Consider the following 24,746-nt stretch of genomic DNA (forward strand, 5'->3'; position numbering starts at 1 on the left):
TGTTTGTTTTAGATGGTTACAGTGTTTTAATCCCTTGCAGTCATTACTTTTCGTGTCCAGATTGTCTCATATTTGGCCAGTGGGTACCCTTCCAAGTAGGCTCCTGTGATCTTTTGGTCATGGGTAGCTTCCTTGTTTTCTGGCGTGAGGTGTTCTAGTCTCATCTTGTACATTTCCTTTTCAAGACCTGGAAAATAAGAGCTACCTTTCTTTGTAGAAAATTAGAGCCTTGATAACCACCAAAATTATCAGATATAAAACTCAGCATTTATAGTGCTCTTCTTAACTAAAAGCTGTAAGGACCTTGAAACATTTTCCAACTCGTATTTTTACTGGAAAATTTTAGATGATAAAAAGCTGCTTGTTTATTTGCCATGTCTCATTCTTTTGCTCATTTGCTGTGCAAATGGTAGGCAGATCTCAGATATCTTTTTTTTTTTCTGAGGGGGGTACTTAGGTTTATTCATTTATTTATTTTCAGAGGAGATACTGGGGATTGAACCCAGGACCTCAGGCATGCTAAGCATGCAATCTACAATTTGAGCTATCCCCTCCCCCTCAGATATCTTGATTTTTAAAAAATTTAAATCTCTTCACGCCTATTGAGAAGCTCAGGAGATTGATTATAAAAGTCAAATTTTTTTTAGTAGTTAAATCACATAAAAGTGGTGTTCAGGTTAGAATGGAGAAGATAACTGATGTAAAAATGTATAATCATTGAATTGGATTGTTAAAAGACATCAAAGAGCTTATGTTAATTAAGCTAAATTCATAATAAAAAAGGTGGTGCCCAAATTGTTTCCCCTCCCCCATTAAAACTTGGCCCAAACTAGGGGGGAGGGTATAGCTCAGTGGTAGAGTGCATGCTTAGTTAGCATGCGCACGACCCTGGGTTCAATCCCCAATACATCCATGAAAAAAAATAATAATTTGGCCCAAACTTACAGTAGGGGTTTTAATAGAGACTAGACACTTCTACCTCTAGTCACACCTGGATGAGGGTCCATGCAGAAGGACCAGACAAAGAAGGTTTCACAGCTGGTTATGAGGCATTCCCGGTGAGGAGGAGGAGGAGGAATGTTGGATGAGGGCTAGAGGCAGGTTATGAAGTTGCCCTGTTACTGATTAAGCCACCAAGAGTCCCTGCAGTGCCTAGAATAAAGCCCAGTTGCTGGCAGCCGTCACCTAGGGGACCACCTAATAATACTGGCAAAACCTTTCTTCTGCCAATATCTCCATCCAAGAAGAAGGGCCTTTTTTTCCAGAATGTGGGAAACAGTTGTAGCCTAGAATTCTTGGATCTTGTATTGGTTCACAAATAATTCCTGTTTACTATTTTGTGCTAGGCTCTCTTCTAGGTACTAGGGACATTGCAGTGAATGAAAAGACAAACCTAGCCTACATCATTTTTTATTCTCTGTTGCCAAATAAAAGTGTTGGCACAGGGCTGAGGATTGGTTGTTTCTCAGAATGTCCTTTGGACCTTTTCAAAAGATGAGAATTGAAATTCACTTATCATTTGACAGATAGTAGCCTTAATAATGTGTCATGGGCTATAATTTGTGTTATACAAATCATGCTGGTAGCTCTAATGTTTAGAAAAGACAGATTTATTCCCTTAATCTTGAGAAATTGGGAGATTTAGAGCATAAATTCATATTTCCATTAATTTAATTTGTTACATGAATTTTATTTTTGCCCCCAAATCGTGTCTTTAATGGCAAATGCTAGTAACTTCTCGGTGGGAGTCAGGACTCCACATTTTCCAGTACATTCTGATCATCTGAAGCATTTATGATTATCCACCACTTCCATGCTTAATTTTATAATTATACCAAAAAGGCATTATACCAAATATGGATCTGTATTCCTATAGCTCATAAAATTACCCAAATCACCCGTGGTTACATAGAACTGCTTCTCCGTGTGTTTTTCTTTCCTTCTGAGCTCTGCAATTGAGGTGGAACTAAGTACAGTGTACTTTACAAGCTTCTGGTATCTAGTTACTTGAGAAACACTCCCCCTATGGTGAAATCATCAACAATTTACTTTTTTTTTTTTCCATAATTGAGTGGTCAGGACACTTTATCCTTTTCCTATGATTCTTGCCTAAACATGTACTTCTTTTGGGAGGGACATATGTGGGGGAATTAGATCCAGTTTTTAGGATTTACCCTTCATTCACTTATAAACTTAATCATTTACCCTTTTATACTTAGATTTTTTAAAACTCTTAAAAATAAATTAGTAAGAGTTATTTCCCCTCCCCCAGATACTTGAGAAGTTTCTCTTATTTGGTCTCAGGTTTATGACATCTTCCTAACTTTAAAAAACTGAGTATCTCTGCATCTATGGGGAAATGAGACCAAAAGGAGTGTCTTGTTTACCTTGAGATCACATGGTGATGCAAACAGAATCAGATATCTTACTAGTCCCTGAAAATGGAGGTGTCTGACCACTAAAAGATTAGTCTGCAACACCAGTCTGTTTAGAGAAAGGTTAGAGATAACAAAATACTATAAAACCGTAAGATATAGGAAATTATAAAAATTATTTGAATGGAGGGAGAGTGGAAATTAACTTACATTTTGTCCTTGCCTCTTTAGAACATGATTTCAATTCAGTGCTACCAACAGCTGGAGGCAGTGTTTCTTTAAGTGTTAGTCTCTCTACCTCTGCCTTAGAATCACGTGGAGTCCAGAGGAACACCCAAATGAGTCAGACTGTCTCTGTTCTCAAAAAGCATATGGTTAGAGAATAGACATGGTATGCACTAAGAGGGAGAGATTCATTCCTTACAGGACTGAGGAGACATCTTTAGGACCTAGCATTTGAGGCAAGCTTTGAAGGGACTGGGGAAGGAGGGCTGGTGTCAGTGATAGTCAGGAATATTTAGAAAAATGTATTTGACCTCTGCTGAACCTACACCTGAGGTGGCGCCTAAGGTTCTCTGTACACACCTTGTAGTGAAGTGCTAGCTGCCAGGTTAGACCTACTTGAATTCAGAACCTGGCTGTACCACTGCTACTAGCTTTGTGACCTAAGACAAGGTGCTTTATCATTTCCTCATTTGCAACCAGGCCAAAATCATGCCTCACTCTGTTGGCTCGTTGTGAAGGATAAATGAAAATGCGTGCAGCTCTGCCTGTTCATAGCTATGATGGGAAAAGAATTCAAATGAAGTCTGTTACAGTGTGATTTGTCCCACTGAAGAAGTTGAGCAGGTCACGATGGTTGTCTTTCCTGAAATTAAAAAAAAAAAAAAAAGGAATCGGGAAGCTCTGGATGAGTAATAAAACTGCCATCTGGTCTTATATCTCTGCTTTTCTAGGGAGGCTGTCTGTCCTCAGAAGTCCAGTGGAAGCAAGTCAGAACTCTGTCCTGCAAAAAAATGCAGTATGTGTTGACACAAATGTAATATAATCTCCTTAGCCCCTGGTAAATTGTGGCAACTCAAGACACACTGAACAAGATCTTGATTAAAGGAAAACATCTTTTAGAAAGAGAGCTTCTTGATTTACTTTACTCGAGAAGCTCAGAGCATTTCTCAGTTAGCTTGCTCTTCCTTTCAAATCCCCAGGCTCGACCTGGGCCTGTTTTCCTAAGTAAGAAATGTCTCTGCCCGGACTCCTGAGCAAATATATGCCAGAGGAGTATCATTAACCGAGCTGATACGGGAACTAAACAAACAGGGTGAATCAGCTTGGATTCACGAAGGCTGGCAGCAAGTCAATTTCTTTCTCTATTTCTCTACTTGTTTTTTCAGGGTACGTGATGACTAGAGACTGGTATGTCCTGATAGCAGAAAACAGGAAGCAGATCAAAGCGAGAGGCTGTTTGTCTCCTGACCTGCCCCTGGATAACAAGAAGCAGTTTGTGTTGACTCGGACTTGCGTCCTATAAGGTGGCCGAGCAGAGGGTGGCAGTTACAGGTGCTGGGACGAGGGGTGGTTTTTCTGTCACTAAGGCAGAGCACCACAGTGGCACTCGAAAGGGCTAGAACAAAACATTTTCCCCCCCTGAATTGTACAAGTTTGAGGGTATCGTTAGCTTATGACCTAGAAGAAGAATCTTAACTGGAATATGGAAATTTAATTTGCCCAATGATATGTATTAATTTAAAATCATACACACAGTATAACTCGTTTTGTTTTATTTTCTCTTTAAGTGTTATATTGGCTCTTAGACTTGTCCATTCTTAGACCTTACATATGACTATCACTCTAATAGGATAATACTCTGCTCAGCTTAAACGTGGGTGATTTTACTTGTCATGTGAAATTTGTGGAGCATAAGAAAGAGAGTGTTATCTCTATTTTAATTAAGTTCAGAAATGGTAGGAATGTTTTTTTCCCAATGAGTGAGATTGATGAGAAAAATTAAAACAAGTGTTAGACTCTTTTCAGCTAGAAATATTTGGGACTTCAGTTTAAATTGGTAGAAATTATGAAAGGTAATATGGATTTAAAGAGATATGTAGATTTTCTTAAGATCTCAAAGACAGCTGACTAAACTGCTAAAAAGAAAAAGATTTTTAAAAGGCACCTTTAAAAATATATTTCCCATTGAAAAAAAGTTAGTATACAAAGGAAAAACTATTCCTAAAATAGTGAAATGCTGCTAGCTGTAGAAATAAATATAGGACATCCCTTTTCTCTTCTTTGTTGCATCCTTTCTGATGGGTACTCCAGGACTACACTGGTGAGGGGGAGCTTTTCCAGGACTGTCTGCTAACGGTACAGAAATCATTGGCACTTGGTGTCTGTGTGCATTTTCCTTCAAAAGTCCATAGGAGGTTTCAATCACCTGTTAAATAAGTGAACTCAAGAATGAATAAATGAGAGCCCTTGGTTGCTATTTTAACCTAATGCTGACTGACTCTTATTGATTACATTTGGTGATCTTTGGCGAATTACTTTATTCATGACTCTGTATCCTTGTCTATAAAGTGGAATTAATAACACCTACTACATAAGCACTACAGACATGTTTGTTGAATATCTGAATTACTCACTAGATTCAATTTAGATATACTAGACCCCGTTTTCTGGAGTCTGGGGTCTGGAGACCTGCCCTTTTAACAGAATCTGCTGGTGATGCTTATGCACCCAAAGCTGGAAAAACCACTCATTTAAACTCTCCTATCTATTGGGCAGGGCACTAGGGGATATGCCAATGGCAGCGCTAAAATGAACCCGACTGTCTTTGTCTTCAGTAAGTTTTACATATAGTTAAAGGACAGATAAAATGTTAACAAAACAGAGGAAGGAGAGACTCCCTTAAAAGACTAGTAAAACTTCTTAAGGATCTAGCCTTTTTAAGGGTGTAAGCAGGATTTTAAAAAATGCCTAGACTAGTTTGTGTTCCATGGTAAATGCAGAACTGTGGGTATTGTTATTTCCACATGTGCTTGGTCCACCCACGCCGCTCGTTTCTTCCTCATCTGTAAGGACAGTGTCTATATTTTTCAACAGATCTGTTCCAGCCAATTTATAAATCTCTTTGGGTGACTAGATTACTTTTACTGTAAGATTTTTGTGATTTGTGATTTTTGATTTTTTTACAGTTTTGTCCTGGTGACAGAGTTCTGACAGGCATTTTATTCTTTCTCTTTCTGTGGACCAACTTATGCATTTTCTTATTTCCATTTTGTGACTCTGAAAAAAATTTCATGAAAATCAAATTCTAATACAAACGCACATTGTACCTGCTGTGGATCCTGGAACTCATGATACGACTTCAGAAAACTCATTTTCTAAACTGTAGAAAAGAAATCCGTGTGGTTGATTCTCATTTAGTCAGGTTTTTCTGGTTCGTGGATTATTCAGATTCTTTGCTCCATGTACAGCTTTTCCCTTTATCGGTTTCTTTGCTTGTTAAGCGTGAATTGAGAAAGAAAACGAAGCAGATCTGGTAAAAAGACTTAGCCTGGGAACTGAAAGAAACAGATGGCTAAAACAGGCTCAGCTTAGAGAATTCTGTTGATATTTGAGAGGGTGTCACAGTCCTGGCTTGTTCGCAGAGGTGTAACCTAGTGATGCTGGCATGGTTAGGATCAGGGATTTTGACCTTTGATTCAGCTGCTAACTTACTGTGTACCCTGTGCAAACCAGACAGCCTATTAGTATGATAAGTAAAATACCTACCTAACTTTGGACTCATGGTCCAAAGGGATGTCGGGAAAGGAATTTAAAGAATTCACTGATTGTGATTACAATATTCTAGATACTAAACTAGAAACCTGAAAAAAGGTACCTTCTCTCATAAAGATATTACTGAGATGAAACCGGAAATGGGCTTTTTTTCTCTCCCTTTTCAGAATTTGTATAGCAGTAGCACTAGATTCTATATAACTAATGATTTGGTGCTTCTTATAAATTAATGATTTGGTACTTCTTATAAAATTAGTGATTTGGTACCTCTTATAAGAATTATAATGATTTGGTACTTATAAAATTTAAAGGGCAACTTTTTTATAGCCATTTAATAGTGAGTAAAACTGTGTCACAGAACTTGACACAGAGGGTTAATTAGCTAAATAATGCTGAAATGGAGACTAAAATAGTTTTTCTGGTTTCTTGTTCACTAAAATGACATGTTCTAAATAAGTAAACATTTTTGTTCTATTTATGGAAGTCTGATATGTCTGTAGTCTGCTGTTATCATGTGTTTAATTTTGTTTTTTAATTCAGATGGGGCAGATGGTATGCTGTTAAAGCAAAACCAAAGATTTAGGACTAAGCAGGAATCTTCTGAATCATAAGCAGGAATTCTTGATGTGTTTGTAGCATAAAAGAGTCCTACTCCCTAGCACAAACAAACAAAAGCTTATTTTCAACTAAATTTAAATTGAGGAAAAGGAGAGAAGCACATTGATGAGATGGTCTTAAGATTTGGATTCAGGACTTACTAAGTGACCTTGGATTTGTCATTTCCCCTTCTTTAGCCTCCACTTCTTAATCTACAAAATGGTCATAATAATAACTCTCCTTCTATCATATGATTGTGATTTTGAGGATCAAAAATATGGTGGAAGTTTATAACATGAGCTATAACAATATCAGGGGCTTATTGCTAGTATAAAACCACATATAGCTGTTATATTATAGCTCTTATGTTGTTAGTAAATGAAATTGACTTTACCCTTTAGAGGTAAATTTTGACTTCAAAAGAAGGTTTAAAAAAAGAAGTGGTCTAAAATCCCTGGGATTAAAAGAATCCAAAAGCTGTTGGTTGCCAGAATCAAAAGGGAGGTTTTTAATTCAGCTTCTAAATTATGAAAAGATAGAAACAGGTAAAATGTAAAACTTACGTTCACAGATTTCACAACATACAGAATACTGAATGCAGTGGGGAGACAAGCTTTAGTGCAGAACTGGACGCCAGAAAAGCATATAGTCTCCTGAAGTTTCTTCTACTCCTGTGAGGTCCGTGAGTACAAGGTCTATTGTACAATAGGTGCTCAATAAATATTTGTTGAATGAATGAATGAGTGGGTAATGAAAAAACAGAAATGCATATACTTCTCTCTTGGCTGCTTCTCCTGTTGGAAGACTTAATCTTTTATCACTGGAATTCCACAAGAAACATCTTAACCAAGTCATGTGTTTGGGCCAATCTGTTTCCAGGCTTGTTTGTGTTTTTCACATTCTTTTTTTGGCCTGCAATATTATTCTGTGACCTCTTTCATGAATTCCAGTAGGTCATTTCAGTGGGGCCCCAAGGAAGTTAGTAAATTAAACTTGATTTGGAATGGAATACGTAGGGTGTGTGGCTTGGATTGGAATCAAATTAGGTCTGGTTAATCTTATTTTGGTTTAATCTATGTGGGAAAGAATAGAAATAGAGGAAAAACAAATAAACAGAAAATAGTGGAAACTATTCTTGTATAATGATAAGCAGTTTCTGTAAGGAATAGTTCCAGGGGCCAAAACCTAAATTATTTTTATTAAAAATTTGGGTACAAGATTCAGCAGTGGAAAGATTAACTTCTCCAGTCATCAGAGTTGGTGTTTACTTTTCTAGCTTTCCCAAGCCAGAATCTCTAGGCTTTTAAAATGTGGATGCTCTGTAGACAAAGCATGTTACTTAATATAGTTCATGCTTTTTAATCTTCTCTAGGGCTCTGGAAACGGAAAAGCCCAACCTTTGGGAAAGCTCAGCTCCTAGGGAAGCAAAAAAAGTTTCAAGTCAGAGCATCCACATTCCGTCTTGAGTTTCTTAGGCCATCCTAAGGCGGAGAAATGTTGAGAAAGTGCGCTGAGTTCCCGCATGTGTAATTTCTTTAAGCCAACTATTTCTGCCTGCAGTCATTTCCAACTTACAACGTATTGGACCACTGAGGTCTTAACCTGAGTTCCCGCATGCATAATTTCTTTAAGCCAACTATTTCTGCCTGCAGTCATTTCCAACTTACAACGTATTGGACCACTGAGGTCTTAACCTTGGTGCTCGGAGTTTAGGAAATCCCCTTCTGGGACTGGCTGAGAGCACTGGAGTAACGTGGGGAATTTCTCTAAAGCTACCTGTGAAGGAGGAAGGCAGGAAGGAGCAAGTGAAACCCTCGGATTGAGCAACCTTGAGTTCAGGGTTCTCACTGGGGCCCGGGGAATCATGTGTGTTGTTCCTTGAAGAGAAATTCATGCGATCACCTAATACCTTCTTAGCAAAGAGAGAATTGAGATTTACCATTCAGGAGTTTCAGGAATTAATATTTGTTCTTGACAATTGAGTTTCCCCTCCCTGGGAGGTCAGTATTTGCTCATTTAATAGAGCAAAATAAGTTTTCCTTTGAAGAATGGGAAGAGTCACCGTATTAATTCTGATTTTTCATATTAGACCTACAGATTAAAGGTGTGGATTAAGGTACTAAGGCATGGGGAGGTGATGTGGAGTTTTTCCAGCACTTGCTACAGGGTTCTAAGTACCTGTCTTCCACTTTAGTTGGCTGATGTTGGTGAAGGCTTCACTTGTCTGGATAGAAGGGAATCATGATGGTTTTTCAAACGTCTAAAACAGATGACTAGACCAGCTGATTTTATACAATTCTTTTCAGCATTCAGATTAACGATTCCCAAGCAGCAAATGAATTTTGTCTTTGGTTAATTTTCCAGGTGCAAATCTAGTTAGTGGCAATCTCCTAGAAGTTTAAAGGACTTTTGACTGCTTCAGTAATACTTAAGTATTTTAAAAAATTATTTTGTTACATAATATTTTCTATGTATAAAATTATACTTATATATACCATTATATACACATACATAAAATACATATTATACAGTGTTGATACAGGTTTGAAAAATAAGAAAATGGGAGTCACAAAGGTCTTAGAGTGGTTGCTGTTCTAACAGAAAGGATACCATGATTTCATTTTCTGTTTTAGAAAAAAAAGAGATGGTACCATTTCATTTGTTCAGTTCTGATTCTCCCTGATAACTGGCTTTTTTTGTTTTTACTTTTGGAAATTGCATCTTAAAAATGTAGATTTACTGGCTCAGGCACTGCTGATAATGTAATGTAATTCACTGAAAGTAATTGTTGCTAATGGGAAAATGGACAGATTAAATAAGCCACATTCTAATAAATGACCTTTTTAAAGGGTTCGTTAAAAATATGGACGGACACATGCAGATGCCTTAAATCTTTTTTTTGAAACAAGGAGATGTATGAATAAGGAGATGTAGGAATAAGGAAACTCACTCTGCTAAAGTTTAAAAGGGAGAAGGTAAAGATAGAAAGTCGCATTTCTAGTATAACCGCAGCTGCTCAGCACGGCAGGAAGAAGAGTGAGACATTTGTCCACGTCTCTGGTGACAGAGCTCTCTTTCCTCTTTTCACTGTCATAGTTTCCAAATTTTATTGAGCATATTTGTTCCTACATGGAAAAAAGTCTCTTTGATTGATTGATTGATTGATTGATTTAAATACTGGTTTTTTTCTGCAGTTTCCATGATGCCCAAGAGTTAATTCCAGTGGCGTTTCTAGTGTGCTTCTGCCACCTGCTGCTTTCCGCAACCCATTACAGTGATCAGCCAAGAAAGAAAAACACTTGGCAAGGTGGTTATTTCTCTGGAGATGCGTTCTAGTATAGGAGGAGGATGAGAGGGAAACATATTTCAGATCCATGGAAGATACACTGTGTGTATGAGAGAGAGACAGAGAGACAGAGATCTTTCTACTAGATTACATCACTATTAAAATTACATTTTATGACTCGGACTTGCAACCTGGCAAAGGAGAAGAGTGGAGACCTTGGTCTTAGTGCTGACGACAATAAGCTCCTTAAGAAAGGTTTTAAAACATGTTTTGATACTTCCTCTCCTTCCCTGTTCGTTAAGCGTGTTCCCTCCGACTTATGCCTAGAAAGCTCAGGGTGGCTTGTTAAATGTTGTTTCTTTAAATTAAATCGCCTGCCGTGTTTCCATGACTCTTTTTCTCTCTCCACATTATCATTCCAGACAACATTCCATTTGTTCAGTGCCTCAAACTATTTCTATGGTCTGCTGCCCCGGAGTTATGCTGAGCTCCAGAAAGGGGCGCCTGCCTCACCTGGAACTTTGGCCTTCCTGCTGGAGCGTAAACAAGCCTGATTTGGTGACTTGTCTGAGGAACTCTCGGATCTTCCTCTTTAGGAATTAATTGAAACACTTTTGATTTTGAAACGGTAGTTAAAGAGCCTGGATGCAAATGACTTATGTTTGTTGTCTGGACAAACACCTTGGGACGTTGGTGCAACAGTCTTCCCTAAGCTCATGAAAATACTAACAGTGCCAGGCCTGAGGCTGACTTTACTTTTTTCCTTTGGACTCATGCTTGCATTGAAGAATTGCGATTGTGACGAAGACCACAGAGTTACAATCTCAGAGGGCTTGAACAGTACAGAAAACACGTTACAGGGCAGGCCAGGGACAAGATTTTTTGTTTTAATATATGTAGTCCTATTGGCCCTCAGAAAACAACGGTGAGATTTGTGTTATCTTCCTCATTTCTCATTAGAGGAGACAGAGACTAGAGAAGACCTGGCTTACCCAGGGTCAGACAGCTGGGAAGGGTCAGGGCAGGGACCTTAACTCCAGTGTCTGCCTCCCAGTTCCACACTCCCCAGAGAGTCAACTGTCTTTCCACTGCAGATGGCGAGGCTCTGGATGGTCATGGTAGTCAGAAAAGGGGAAGCAAGTCTGGACCAAAAGCAGGAGTGAGACATGCTGGGAGGCTCGCTGGCAGCCTGGGCACCTCCTCTCCCTGAGGAGCCTCATGCTGTGGGGGTTGGCGGAGCAGCCCAGGTAGCAGGGATGCGCTTCCCCAGGCCCTGCCCATCCCCCGTGTTTGGTCAGTTCTGACTTGTGTCAGTGCAGCGACATCTCCTGGCTTCTGTTCTCCTTCCACCTCCAGTCCAGCCGTCACTCTGCAACCACGAACAGCCTTTCCGGAGAACAAATCAGACCTTGTTGCTCCTGAGCTATAACTCTTTCAAAAGTTTCCTGTTATAATTTGGATAAAGTCCAAATTCTTGAGCCTGGCAAGTTAGCCCCTTCTACGCTCAACCTCACCTCTCCACCACCACTACATCAGCTGAGGGGACAAATCACTGTTTCCCACACTGTGCCAGGCGCTCTCTCCCCGGCCTGTTCTGCTGTGCCTGTAGCATTGCTCAGTTTTCCTCCTTTGTCTGACTTCCTCCTACTTCTCTGTTACAGTCTCGGCTTAAAAGTCACTCCTTTCAGAACACTTTCCCAAACCCCTTCTCCAGCTCCACTCCACGTGTGTCCAGCAGCGCTCTGTTCCAGTGTGGCACTCAGCACACTGCCTTGCAATTACCTCATTTTATTGAGATATAATTCACCTACCATGATATTCACCCTCTTAAAGTCTACACGAGTCAGTGGTTTTTAGTATATTCACAAGATTATGCAATCCTCACCACTCTCTAATTCCAGAACGTTTTCATCACCCCAGGAAAATCCCCAGCCACTGAGCTGCTTCCCATCCCCCTCGTTCCCCCTCCATGGCAGTTACTAGTCTGATGTGTCTCTCTTGGTGGATTAGCTACTCGAGGCATTTCACATAAGTGGGATCATACAACATGTGCCCTTTGTCTCTGGCTTCTTTCCCTCAACATCATGGTTTCAAGGTTCATCCACATTAGAGCCTGCGGCAGCATCTCACTCCTTTTTATGGCTGAACATCATTCCATTGTGTGGATAGATCACATTTTGTTTCTTCATTCATCAGTTGATGGACATTTGGGTTGTTTCCTCTCTTTGATTATTGGGAACAATGCTTCTGTGAACATCTGTGAACAAGTTTTTGGCTGATTCCATGTTTTCATTCTTGGCTATGTCCCTCGGAGTGGAATCGCGGGGCCGTATGGGAACCGTCTCCCACGGCAGCTATACCTGTTTGCATTCCCATCAACAATATACGACGGGTCTAATTTCTCCCAATCCTGGTTATTTTCTGTTGCTTTTTACATTTTTTTAAAAATTTTTTATTCAATGGTATCCACCCTAGTGAGTATGAAAGTATAATTACTTTTTAGCTGGCTGGCTTTTCTCATGACTAAACTCTGTGAAGGCAAAGGCTCTGCGAGATCTTGTTCGTTTTTGGACTCCAGTGCCTAATGCTTTGAGTCAGTGCTCAATTAATGTCTGCAAAATGGGCATAAATCTTACCTATTTGCTTTGCTTCTATAAATCTAGGGAAGATAAGGGCTGGAATGGGAAAAGATGTTCTGGCTGCCAGGCCACACACTCTTCACCAGGGTGCTGTGGGATTTTAATAACCACACTAAGTAGATGATTCCAGGGCCTCAGTGGTCTTACCTGAGAAGCTCCGTGTGCGGAGAACGGCATGAGTGCCCAGGTCCACAGCTCAGAATGGGGAAGAACACACTCAGCTCTGCTGGCAATACAATCCCTGACTCCAAGGAGTCTTTCTGTTCCAAACACATCTTCTGAGGGCCTGTGGACAATACCCAGTGAGAAAGCAATTCATTATGAGTGAAAGTGGAGAAGGAAAACGCAGAACAAAAGTTCCTTTCCTGGAAACAAACAGGCCACGTTGATTACACATTCAGAATAACACAGACTGAAGCCCGGTGGTCGTGCCCCGAAGCAGCCCTGTTTAGCCAGGTTACAGCTGGGATCTTAGCTACTGCCTGTCCTTCCCTCACTGTCTGATTTTATTTGTCCCTATGTGCCAAAGTCTTGGATTTGCCCTGGTGAGCTGGCAGCAAAGATGTGCTTATTCCCCAATTTCCTGGGGTGACGTCCTGTAAAGAAGGGGCCTGTAAAAGAAAAGGTTGTGCCGTCCCCTGGGTCCTGTTCCTAGGGTGTGGGTGGCTGGTGGGGACCACGGTGCCACCTGCCACACTCTGGAATCCACCTCCACCCTTGGTCAACTTTCTCCCTCATCAGGTTCTGCTCCTTCGGGAGGAATCTTCCGTAGCATTTTCTGCTGCCTTTGTCTTTCTGCACTTTTTTCTCTGTTCGCCTGCTGTGACACAAAATGGGGCCCAACCCTTGGGAGCTTCCTGTTGAAATGTCATCTTTACATTTTGGGACTAGTTTTTAGCTCCGTCTTCCCTTCAGTACGTGTGGATGTGCTGAGAAACAATTCCCACCTGACTAACATCAATACCCTTTTCCTCTGTTTCCGCTTTCCCGGCACAAGCGGAGTATGGACTCCTCATGATCCTCTGAGGGAAGAGAACAGGAAAAGAGAAGAGAGACCTTTGGGAAAGTCTTAGGTAAACAGGACTGACCTTGTGTAAGGAGTGTTGCTGTTATTATATAGCAGTGAAAATACAAAAGATAGGGGGGAAAAAAACAAGGTAGTAATCTTTGTCCAAATATGGCCCACTTGAACTCTGGATGGTATTTCGGCACGGTAGGAAAATTCCAGAAATCCCTCTGGCTGCAAATGTTTCCCTCACTTTATCTGCCTCTGCTGATAAAGCAGATGAGCTGGGTACCAGGAGGTATGGGTTGTTGGAAGGAGCACAGCCCGTTTGGGGCACCGAGATCCGTGCCTTCCCCTAGTTCTTTCCCACTCCCTGACCTGTCACTTCACTTACATCTTCCGTCAGGAGGTTAGTTTGTTTGGCTTCTTCAAATATTGATCTCAAAGAAGTCAGACCCTCGCCTGCCCCCTGTGCCTTGGGAGCACTGAACTCACAGGGAGGGGAATTCTGCCCAAAAAAAAAAAAAAAAAAAAAAAGCCTAGAGTTTCTGGCAACTTTGCTTTCCTTGGCACACTCACCAGAACCAAGTCTACTGGGCCCGTTCACAAGCCCAGTGCCTCCAGCGGGGAGGAACATGTGGCTCTTGGTCCCCACATTTGCTCACATGACCCGTCTGCTCAGAGCTCTGACCAGTTGGGCACCCCTGCTTCTGAGCAAGCCAAACACTCGTAACTTGTCGGTGGAAATGAAACAGAGTATTGTACAAAAAGGCAGTGCAGGATTGTTTAACTCTGGCTCATTCTTCTGAAAAGCTCCTTTTGCTCTTGCAGAGAAGAGCATATGAGAGAAGTTCCAAAATTCAGGCAGAAATTCAGAGGGACAACAATGCAAGCTTAAGCTCCAGCTTCTGGGCTACACGAGTGAGTGAGATGGTTGCAGACAGGCCAGAAACTTTGGCCCGGGCTGTCCGTGCTGCGTTGCGATGTGCATCTGGATGGATCCACCCCCGAGGTTGTTTATTTACCATGAGAACTGAAGGAAAAGTTCAGAAACATCCTGTCACAGGATGTGCGTCTGGCCGGCCTGAGCCCTGCTCCGGAGGAAACCTGGAGCCTGTGCAGGATTGGTGGCATTACTGCCCTCTAGTGGTCTGTCTGAGGCATAGACGAATAAACTGCAGGTGTCCCCCCAACCCCCGGAAAATGTATCCCAGTCCACTCCCAGGTGGTGTGTAGGAGAGAGAAAGGAGGCAGGGAGGGAGGGAGAGGGAGAGAGACAGGAAAGGGAGAGGATTCTTGCCAGTGGAGCTCCTCTCTGAGGCTCCAGTGACAGGGCTGCTGAGGTCTGCTCAGGGCCTCAGTGAGAACATTTTTCCCCAGGGTTCCAGCAAGTGGTACTGGCTACAAACCTTGACTGTGGGCTTGTACTCAGGCTCTGGGTTCCTTTCCAGCCTCCAGAGCTTTACATCAGCTCCCCTTGGCCCACATTCCCTTCCAAGGAATTTATGTGATGGAGCAAATTGTTGGACTGGTTGAGTATTTCTCAAAATTCTAAGACAGTCTGAAACCCAGTGCTTTGATCTGCCACATCTCCTTTCCTAGGCCCCTTTTTAGCATTGGGTTTGAAGGCTTTCCCTGCCTCTCCTTTTCCTTCTCCCGTTTATCTTTCATAGGTGTTATCTCAATAAATCTCTTGAACTTCTAAAAAAAAATACCAGCTGGTTGGAACCAGGTGTTGCAAACGTCTCCTCCAGACCAAGCTCCCTCTCTTGCCTCTGCCTTTCTTGTGTGTTTTTAGGTCATTCTCCCAAACGCTCTGGCCTCGCTGTGCACTTAACTTCCTTCTGCCTTCCCCCAGCAGAACTATGGTCCAGTTCCTCAGGTGCCTGTGGGCAAGAATGTTGAGAGAGCTGTCTCAGCCCTTAGGGAATGACAGGAATGCAGAGAATTTCTGCACTACTTTTCAGACCCACGGGAAAGAAGATGGAGGGGGGAGGGGGTGGACCTTCACAAACACCCCAGATCACAGTGACCTCAGGAGAAGGAACCGACTCTGAAGCCACAGTCTCCCCTTGGAGTCCTTTCCTGACTGCTGACCTCAGAACAGTGGCCGCTGGGAAAGGTGGTGGCTGTGTAGCCAACTGCAGGCACGCCACGCGACTGTGGCTCTGAGTCTTGACATGTGGCTTGTCTGTTGTGATCTCTTGGTTGTCGTCACTACAATAGGTAATGTGAGGCGACTTTGTAACAGTCTTTTCAGGGTGGAGTTGTGGAGTACTGTTCCTGGGTCTGTGACATCCTGGAACTTCCCCCAGGGTCTCATTTCCTTCAAGAAAGGGGGAAAAATATGGCAGGAGTTTAACTCAGAACTCTCACCAGAGTCCCACAGGCTCCCCTTTCACACTCACTTTTTTATTTGGTTATTTTTTTTTTATGGAGATACACGGGGATTGAACCCAGGACCTCATGCATACTAAGCACGCACTCTAGCACTGAGCTACACCCTCCCCCTGTTTGGTTGTTTTGTGGTGTCTTGCACTTAACTCACATAACTATGAGAATGATCATCAGCCCCGCCCCCACCCAACCAGTTTTGTGACAATCAGAAGAATCTCACATGGGGGACAGGATTTGGGGAGTTGAGGAATGTTTTGAATTATTTATTGAGCTATTATCTTGAGTCATTGCTGGCTCTTTTTTTTTTTTCCTTTTTTTGGGGGGGGTTAATTAGGTTTATTTATTTAGTTATTGTAATGGAAGTACTGGGGATTGAACCCAAGACCTTGTGCATGCTAAGCGTGTGCTCTGACCACTGAGCTACACCCTCCCTGCTGTATCCGGCTCTTGAAGATAACATTACCCTCTAACACTGCAGCCACCTCACACCCCCGCCCTGCTCCACCTTTGCCTCCATAAACATCTCCTTAGAAACACAGACGTGTTACTTAGGACAGGTGACACTTCACAGTCAAGGAGTGCAAACATTAACATGGGTAACCAGCTTTGTGAGACTCTTTCCTTGTGTTACAGTATAAACATGAAAGGGTTTTATTTTTCCCACAGTCGCTACTGTGTTCTGGCAAAACTCTCTTTGCCTGCTGGGTCCTTCACGGCATCTCAGCCCAATTCTGTAAGTTCTCCGGACATGGAATGCAGGTAGAGTTTTGTTTGTAGCTACAGGCCTTCCTCAACAATTCTCCATACTTAGTGCCTGACTGCCGTCTGTGACATAGTAATATCCTGGTTCTCAGCCCTGGCTTCATACTAGATTCAGTCACTCTGGAAGTGGGACCTGAGTCTGAGTAGTTTAAAAAGTTTAAAATCTGCTAGTGATTTTGGTTCACATTGAGGGTTAGGAACATGACACGATCCATGGAGGAAGCACGGGGTCCTGAGGGCCAGCGTGGAGAATTACTGCTAAAGTGAGAGACATGGTGTGGGGAAGATGTGGTTCTCCAGCTGTGGCGGGAGGCAGCAGGCTTCTGTAGGAGAAAGCAGATTTGAGGGATGAAGACTCTGGGGGGAGGGGAGGCCCTAGAAGAGCTCTAGTTCCCCCAAAGTCTGTCTTTCTCGTCATTTTGTTTTTCTCATCATCAAATATCCAGTCTCACTCCTTGAAAAAGACTTACTGGAGTTTTTGCTCTTAAACTTTTCCTTAGCCCTGCCATAGGGCTGCACAAGGCACCATGCCCGGGGCCTTGTTCAGACGTGGACCTTGCCCTGTGACTTAGCAGAGAGCAGGGATAAGGGCAGACTTCTGCAAATGGTTATCAGACAAAGCCAGTCTCTTTGAAGAGGCTGAGCTCCTGCCTCTGAGAATGATTACTCCTTCCTCCTATGGCAGTTTTAAGTCCCCCTACCCTGACATCTAGCTTTTTCTTCTTTCCACGCCTTCCTTTTCATCTGCTTCCTTTCGCCTGGTGCTTTATAGTAAGCCCACCGGGTAGGTGGTTGACCTGAAAAGTCCAGAGGAAGAGTGCGAACATCTCTTTTTTTGTCTTCTTTTTAGGAGTGAGAAAACTTTGCACTTCTTTCCGTGTCTCGGTGACCAAGATTGGCTCCTATGTCCATTTTAAACCAATAACCAGTGAAGGGGATGGGCCTCTCACGGGCGCATTAGGCTGGTCCTGAGGAGCAGCGTGATACCGCAGAGCCAAGCACCAAGAGCGCTACACTCTGCTCCTCTCTCTCACAGCACTTTTCACATCACTTTGCAATATTCTCTTCGCTTGTCTGTTTGCTCTAATAAGTCAAGGATCTTGTCTTATTGATCTTTTTCTCTCCACGTCCTGCAGGGGTTTATCATCTTATTGTTAGAGACAGAATATCCACCCATACATAAAACCCACATAGGCATTTCAAGCAGATGCAAACTACGTGTAGGCACACAGTTTGGTTCTTGAACTTGGGCACCCCAACTGGATCGGCATCATGAAAGGCCACTGTAGCCAAGTCCATTGGAAATGCATTTCCGCTCAGCAGATGGGCAGTAGCTTTTCTGGTTTCCTCAGATTCCCCTGAAATTCTGAGAAGCCTCCGCCTGTATTTTCCTCTCGCAACTTAGTCACGTGGTTGTTGGTCATTTGCCATTGATACAGTAGTGGGTGCAAGGATTTTCATAAAGTCAGAGGGCTTCTGTGAGTCTCTTAATGACTAAGGGACTTCACTCCGTTTCCTGGAAGGTGCCTGCATCTGTAGTCAGGCAGGCACTTGAAGGTCTCCTGTGATGCTCTCTCTCACTCCTTTTTGGCAGGTACACCCCCATTGTTTGAGCAGCTTTTGTCAGGTGCTATTGATTAGGACTGTTTGCCAGAGCACAAAAGAGTTGGAGAGAGACCACACTGGAATAAACAAGACGCTGAACTCAGGGGAGCCTGGGAGAGCCCTGGGTGGCCGAGAAGAGGGTCGTGTACTACAGCACTCAGGGCATAGGGGGAAGCACCTGTCAATTATGGGAATGACATATAAACAATTGTTTATAAAATGCTTTTGGAAAGTAATTCGGACAAATTGGCTTAAAAGGAAATAGATGCTATGTGGGATGATGTTAAAGAAGTTAGCTGAGTGCTAATATACTGAATAGTAGTGTAGTTACCTAGTTTGGAGCTTTATCTTTTTTCAGATGTAAACCCACAGGCCCTGCTAAAAGGATGGGTTTAGGCAGTCAGGTTTGTACTATGGAACCCACACACCCCTGTCCCCCCAAGATTGCACTAAGGATGTGGAAACCGGATCTAAGCTGAAGTAATTAGATTTTCTTAGTTTCTTAATGACCCCAAAATGATGGTCCATTGATGTTGAGTTTGGTCCAGTGCCCCAGCTGGGTTTGGCTTCAAAGGGTAGAAAGCAAAAATTATAATGCCTCCACAAGATGGAAACTCCCTCTTCTCTCACATAAGCGGAGGCAATCCGGGGCTCCCATGGCAAGCTGTTTCATTGCCATCAAAGACCCAGGCTTCTTCTGTCCTGCTGCTCTCCCGTCTTTCAATGAGTGTTTCTAAGCAGTGATGTGCTGGTAATCTCATCCTTGGAGCGGGGACCGGAGGGCTGATTTGTAGGATTTCCCTGATTCCTATGTTGGAAATATTCCCTGAATGGCCCATTTCAAACTACCAGTGGTTTAATAACTAGTTCGCAAAGTTCCCGAATGTTCAGCATTCTTCTCTCCTGAGCCCATGAGCCAGCTCTAGCATACGCCTGCTTCTTCCTCATGGTCCAGAATGGCTGCATTGTCCAGAATGGTCCAGACATCAGAACTGCATTGCAACCAGTAGAATGGAGGAAATCAAAAGGGAAGCAAACCTCCTCCTTTTTAAGGATATCTTCCAGAAGTTGTGCACAGCCCTTCTGCTTAAATCCCATGGGACAGAACTTAATCATATGACCACATTTACTTGGGAAAGGTATGTTTTATTCTGCGTTTCCATGTGCTCAGCTGGAATTTGGGTGTTCTGTTACTAAAGAAGAAGAGGGTAATAAGTCGGGGGGGAGAAGGAATCTCTGTCACTAATGGTAACACGTGGCTCCACATAAATGTCTAAGTTAATGAGGAAACAGAAGCCCATGTTAAAAAGAAGTTCATTTTCAGAGTGAGAGGGAGTGGATTACAGCCAGCATGATCCATGTAGCTTCAGAGAGGGAGAAAACAGCTGCTTATTATTTAGATTTTAGGGTAACCAGTGATAATACCCCTTTCTCTCCTGAGTTGGAATCAGTGGAGAGGCAGATACATAAGGCAGAAGGAGATAAAAATGTCACCTTTATTACTGATTAAACAGTTTGGAGAACTTTGACCCTGCAGTAACAAAGGGCTCACTAACTTCACCCCCAAAATAAACTTCTGCACCTGTCCAAGCAGAGTTGAAAAACTACAGTGCTGCCACCCTCCCTGCCCTCATTTATCCCTGCCATATGCACCTGCCCTTGGCTGTGCCCTGTAGGAACCCCCTCCCCCCAAAAAAGAACAAGGGGCTACCCTAAGCATGTACTTTCTTCTCCCAGATTCACCCATCAGAAAGTTAAGAGTGACTGAGGAGTAGGGAGAGAGGCCAGGAAATGCCCATCCATGTTAAAACAGGAGGAACAAGTGCTCCTGCTAATACTTGAGCTCTTTCAGACCCGCAGAGGTTTAGCTAATCATCCTGCAGTTGGGTTATGTGAAATCCCTCTGAATCCTCACTGCTATCTGCGTTTACTTAAACGGGCACAGATGGTTTCTCTTCCAACACAAAGGTCCCTAATGAAAAAGTATAATGAAGGGCTATCTTGGGGGCAGACACTGAATGCTGTAGGAGTTCCCAAGAACATTTATAAGAGAGGGTTGGAGCAGACCAAGGATGTTTCCTGGAAGTGGTAAAACTTGAACACGTTCTTAAAGTCTGGGCAGGGTTTTCAATAGGCTGAGGGAAGGGAGGTGTTTCAATCACGGGGAATTTGATGGAGGAAACAAGAATCGGGGAGTGGACATGGCACGGTCAAGATGCGGGGAGGAGACCATAAAGGTTCTCGCTGTGGTACGTGCTGGAGAGCAGTGGGCAGTGGAGATGGAATTAGACAGAAGAGATCTTGGGGACGCTGTCTGAACAACCCTATCAGAGGAGCAGTGTATGGAGATGGAAATTTGCAGCCATTGAAGAAAAACAAAATATGGTATTTTTCACAGATTATTCTGGAGGAAGAATGACTCCTTGAACCTTTCACGTGCATGGACCAACAGATCCCTTTGTTTTTGGTTTAATCCAGTTAAATAGTCCTAATAAATAGCCCTGACTAATGCCTTCCACTTACAGGTCATGAGGAAGTGACTCTCAGCCTTTTGTGTCCATTAGAATAACCTGGAAGACTTGGGAACACACAGATTGCTCGATCCCACCCCCACAGTTTCTGGATGCAGTAGCTCTGGGTTGGGGCTCAAGGATTCTCACTTTTGGAAGGTCCTAGGTGCTGCTGCTACCGCTGCTGGTCCACGAAGCACACTTTGAGAACTGCTAGGATGCAGGCTGGCCTGGGATGCCTCCTGTCTGGTTTTGAATGAATGAATGAACGCATGAGAATGAATTCCCTAAACCATAACATGAGAGCTTAGATGAGATGATCTCTGAGGTCTTTTTGAATCTATGCTTCTGCTAAACCACAGGTGACCCCATGCATATTTTTCTCGCATAATAAAAACTTCAGTGTTTACTGAAATCCCCTGTGTGTGTATTAATTTTTCATATTCCATGAGGGCTCCTAGCCTGACATAGGTGGGAATCTGAAGGCATGTGACTGGACTCGAGATGCCTTCTCAAGAGAGAAGACCCCCTTAACATGGGCCTTCCACATTCACACTCGAGAAAAGAAAAAAGAAAAACAAAAGTAGCAGCTATTTCAAATAATGTCCACTCAACTTTAACAGGTAAAAAGAGAAGGGATGAGATCTTTTCTGTAAAGGAAAAGTGCATTTGACCCAAGACCTGAAGCTTTGCAGAGCACTCATTCAAACTTAAAAATATTCAGCCTTAAGAAAATGTTGACCCGATTCAGAACTGTCCAAAGACAATCATCTGGACGTTGGGCCCACTGGGTCAGAGGCTTCCTAGCTCAAACTCAGCGCAGAGGACTGTAGCCAGCTGATCAGCCCCAGATGCCAGGCAATTAGTCGAGCTACGCAGCAGCACCACAGCTCTCCCTGCTCTTCGTAGCTGAGGGAAGGTGGACTGAGCAGGGACAGCTGTGGGCAGTCACCTAGTAGACCCTTCCAGACTAGAGGTTTCCTGGGTTTCACCGGGAAGGATCTTCCTATGCAGCTCCCCATCCAGGGGATGAGGAAGAGAGGTGATGTGTCCAAGGCAACTGGATGACGGGGACATGCAGCCCTTAGCAGCGGCGGCAAGATTCTGAGGCATCAGCAGAGCATTGAAGTTTCTTCTCTTTTTCAAGTAAGATGGGTTTTGTGGTTCATGCAAATGAGGAAGTGGTCACTTTTTTTTTTTTTTTTTTTCGCTGAACACGCTTTCACAGAATTTTTGCTGTGGGTGAATTCTCCAGTGATCAGGACTTCTCCATGATAAGTTTGTAAATGTGGAAAATGTCCAACCCTGTAGTCTCTGACCTGAGCCAGGATAGCCTGATCTTTGTGTGCTGGATTTATTCAACAAATTGGAAACATGAGCACGGGGCAGGAGGCAGCCAGTCTACCCACTCCGGTCTCCTCTAACTCAGGCAGGACTTCACCACTGGATAGGATTTTAAATGATCCACGCACTATCTCTTCCGATTTGGAAGCTAGGCTAACTTTCCAGCTAGCTGCCTTTTCAGCCAGTTCTCTCTTAATCCTGGTCAATCTTTATGCTCTTATATGATATGCCTACCTTTCTATCTAAACCTGTTATATCGTGAACAGCTTTGCGGTCGGGCTGTGTCTTACTCATCATTTTGCACAGCGAATAGCCATCACTAATAATCTCAGTCCATGTCTGTGTTCTGGAGCTGAACGCTGGTACTTGTCAGCTGACTTCCTAATCTCTAAGGTCAGGATCTTCTGGCGGGGAGAGGGAGGGCAGTCAGGAACCAGGCTACCAACAGAATGGTTTCACACTACCCTACCTCACTTTGATCAATTACTTACAATGTCCTTTAACCTTGACTGCTGATAACATTTTTATTTATCCTTGAGAACCAAGCTCAGTCATTGCGTCCTCTGGGAAAATTTCCCCCTGTTTTTCGGGTACTAATATGTCCTTTCAATAGTCTTGTAATTATTTCATGAATGAAAATGAATTCTTTGCATGTTTGTGAACTCTAAACTAATTGAAGGAAGGGCCTAGTTTGGAGGTTTTTCAGTGAATTGATTTAGCCACACTGTAGACTAAGCCGGTAGCCGCTGTGCAGGACAATTTCGTGAGTTTAGGAAGAACTCTACTGTCTCCCTCTGTGTCCTCTTGTTTGTTTTTGAGAACATAGTATGATTCAAAGCTTTGATTCCTATTTGTTCCCTTAGCTCCTGGAGAAAGGTCATCCTGGAAGCTTCTAGCAGAGGTTTATTTTAGGGCTAAGGAATTCAGATCGCTTCTGTAGAGGCTGTTTCAACAGGGAAAGAGCTTGAGAGGGAAACAGGGACAGGGCGGGGGAGGGTAGAGAGGAAGGGTTTGTCTTGGGTCACCAGAGATAAACTCTGCCTAGTTTCTAATTTCACCAAGGGCTGAAGCCTTCTGATGAGTTAGTCCAGTGAAAAATCCAGTGTAAAGTGGAGCTCAAGTTCAACTCCCTGAGGCTGGAGAGAGGATGTTGAATACTGTGTGCGTCAATCATTTGTGGAAACTCGTTGTGAAATGGCTTTAAAATCTTTAGATGGTAAAGTGGTGGCAGCCGTGGAACTCTTGTGTTGAGTGTTGCCAGAAATCAGGCTATGCGCTGATGCTTTGGAGATTCCAAGTTGCAATGGATTCGACCCTAAGAAGTGTGAAAATATTTCTGGGCTTTTCTGGGAGAGCTCGTTAACTTCTTTCTGCACCCGTTCTCCTGGACGCTGAGCCAGTCGGACATTGATTAGGTCTTGGTTTGATGTTGCTCATAACTATTGACAGCTTCGTGAAGGACCTTTTCCCCTAGGCAAGGCTTGAGGGACACCGGTTAGTGAAAAACATTCCTCTCCTTTTAAGGAAAGTCAGCACTGCCTCTCCTAGTTTGCATGACTGCATCTCTGTGCATCTAGATATAGGAAATCACTAGCTTTTAATCGCCTCATTTCTGGGCCTGACCAGAATGAACTTGGTGTTTTGTATTTGTGATTTTTATACATGTCGCTGCATCTACTGACAGAGATGCGTTACTTAAAAGAGAATGTGGCTGAAACAGTTTCAAACCTGCGATGGAAATAAAGGAGGTGGGAAGACGGGGAGGAGGGCAAGTACATCATTAAACATTGAGAGGCCGGGATTCAAATTTAATTTGTAGAGATCACCATCGTGAATCTAAATAAGAATAAAACGCACTTCTATGTTCTGATGTTCTGTGCATGTGTTTACAAACTGTAATATCTATGCCCCGTCTCCCCAGTTTTCTCGGTGGTCATGTAGGTGACGGTTGTATCTGGCGTTGCCTGCCTTCCCCATTATTCCACAGAGTGGAGCTGTAACTGCACCAGACGAAGCAAATAGAATTCCGAAGATCAAAGATGGAGCGAATGATAGTGAGAGTGACGGCAGGTGTCTGTTTATCAATTGATGGGAGCGGGGAAATAACTCATCAGGTTTAGCTTGAAGATCTCAGGGTGTTGAAATCAGACTTTTAGATCTTAATCCAGGAGAATGAAAGATGAACTACCTGTAGCGTCGGCTCATGACAAGTCATTTCTTTACTCTGGCATACGAATCTTACCCACAGTGGTCTGAAGTATTCCTTTCAAAGAGATAAGTTGTTTGTTTCTCGAAACGATGGCTCCTTCCAGGTGTGCTCACTCAGGCAGGACGCTAGCATCTGGTATGTGCAAGAGAAGATGCTTTTCTTGTGGTACTCACTTCATTGGCAAATATTTATTGCTGTGTGCTCTGTGCCCGGAACTGATCTGGTCCATGAGGGGAGAG

General features: G+C 43.0%; 2 long non-coding RNA genes across 3 annotated transcripts in view; one reads left to right on the forward strand and one right to left on the reverse strand.

Annotated features, from left to right (window-relative positions):
• LOC116667763 overlaps positions 1-24,746 on the forward strand; it is a 27,881-nt gene continuing 3,135 nt past the window's right edge. Inside the window, exons 1-3 of one of the 2 annotated variants that reach the window (XR_004324800.1) lie at positions 1-3,904; positions 7,321-7,427; positions 9,944-10,676. This is a non-coding gene — a long non-coding RNA (uncharacterized LOC116667763). Of the gene's footprint in view, positions 3,905-7,320; positions 7,428-9,943; positions 10,677-24,746 lie in introns of those variants that run through there. The other variant, XR_004324799.1, reaches the window with a different exon arrangement.
• LOC116667765 overlaps positions 18,619-24,746 on the reverse strand; it is a 10,673-nt gene continuing 4,545 nt past the window's right edge. Inside the window, exons 2-3 of the long non-coding RNA XR_004324802.1 lie at positions 22,763-22,767; positions 18,619-19,062 (exon numbers count right to left, since the gene is read on the reverse strand). This is a non-coding gene — a long non-coding RNA (uncharacterized LOC116667765). The remainder of the gene's footprint in view (positions 19,063-22,762; positions 22,768-24,746) is intronic.

Source organism: Camelus ferus, chromosome 12 (genome assembly GCF_009834535.1).
Source record: "Camelus ferus isolate YT-003-E chromosome 12, BCGSAC_Cfer_1.0, whole genome shotgun sequence".
NCBI lineage: Eukaryota > Metazoa > Chordata > Mammalia > Artiodactyla > Camelidae > Camelus > Camelus ferus.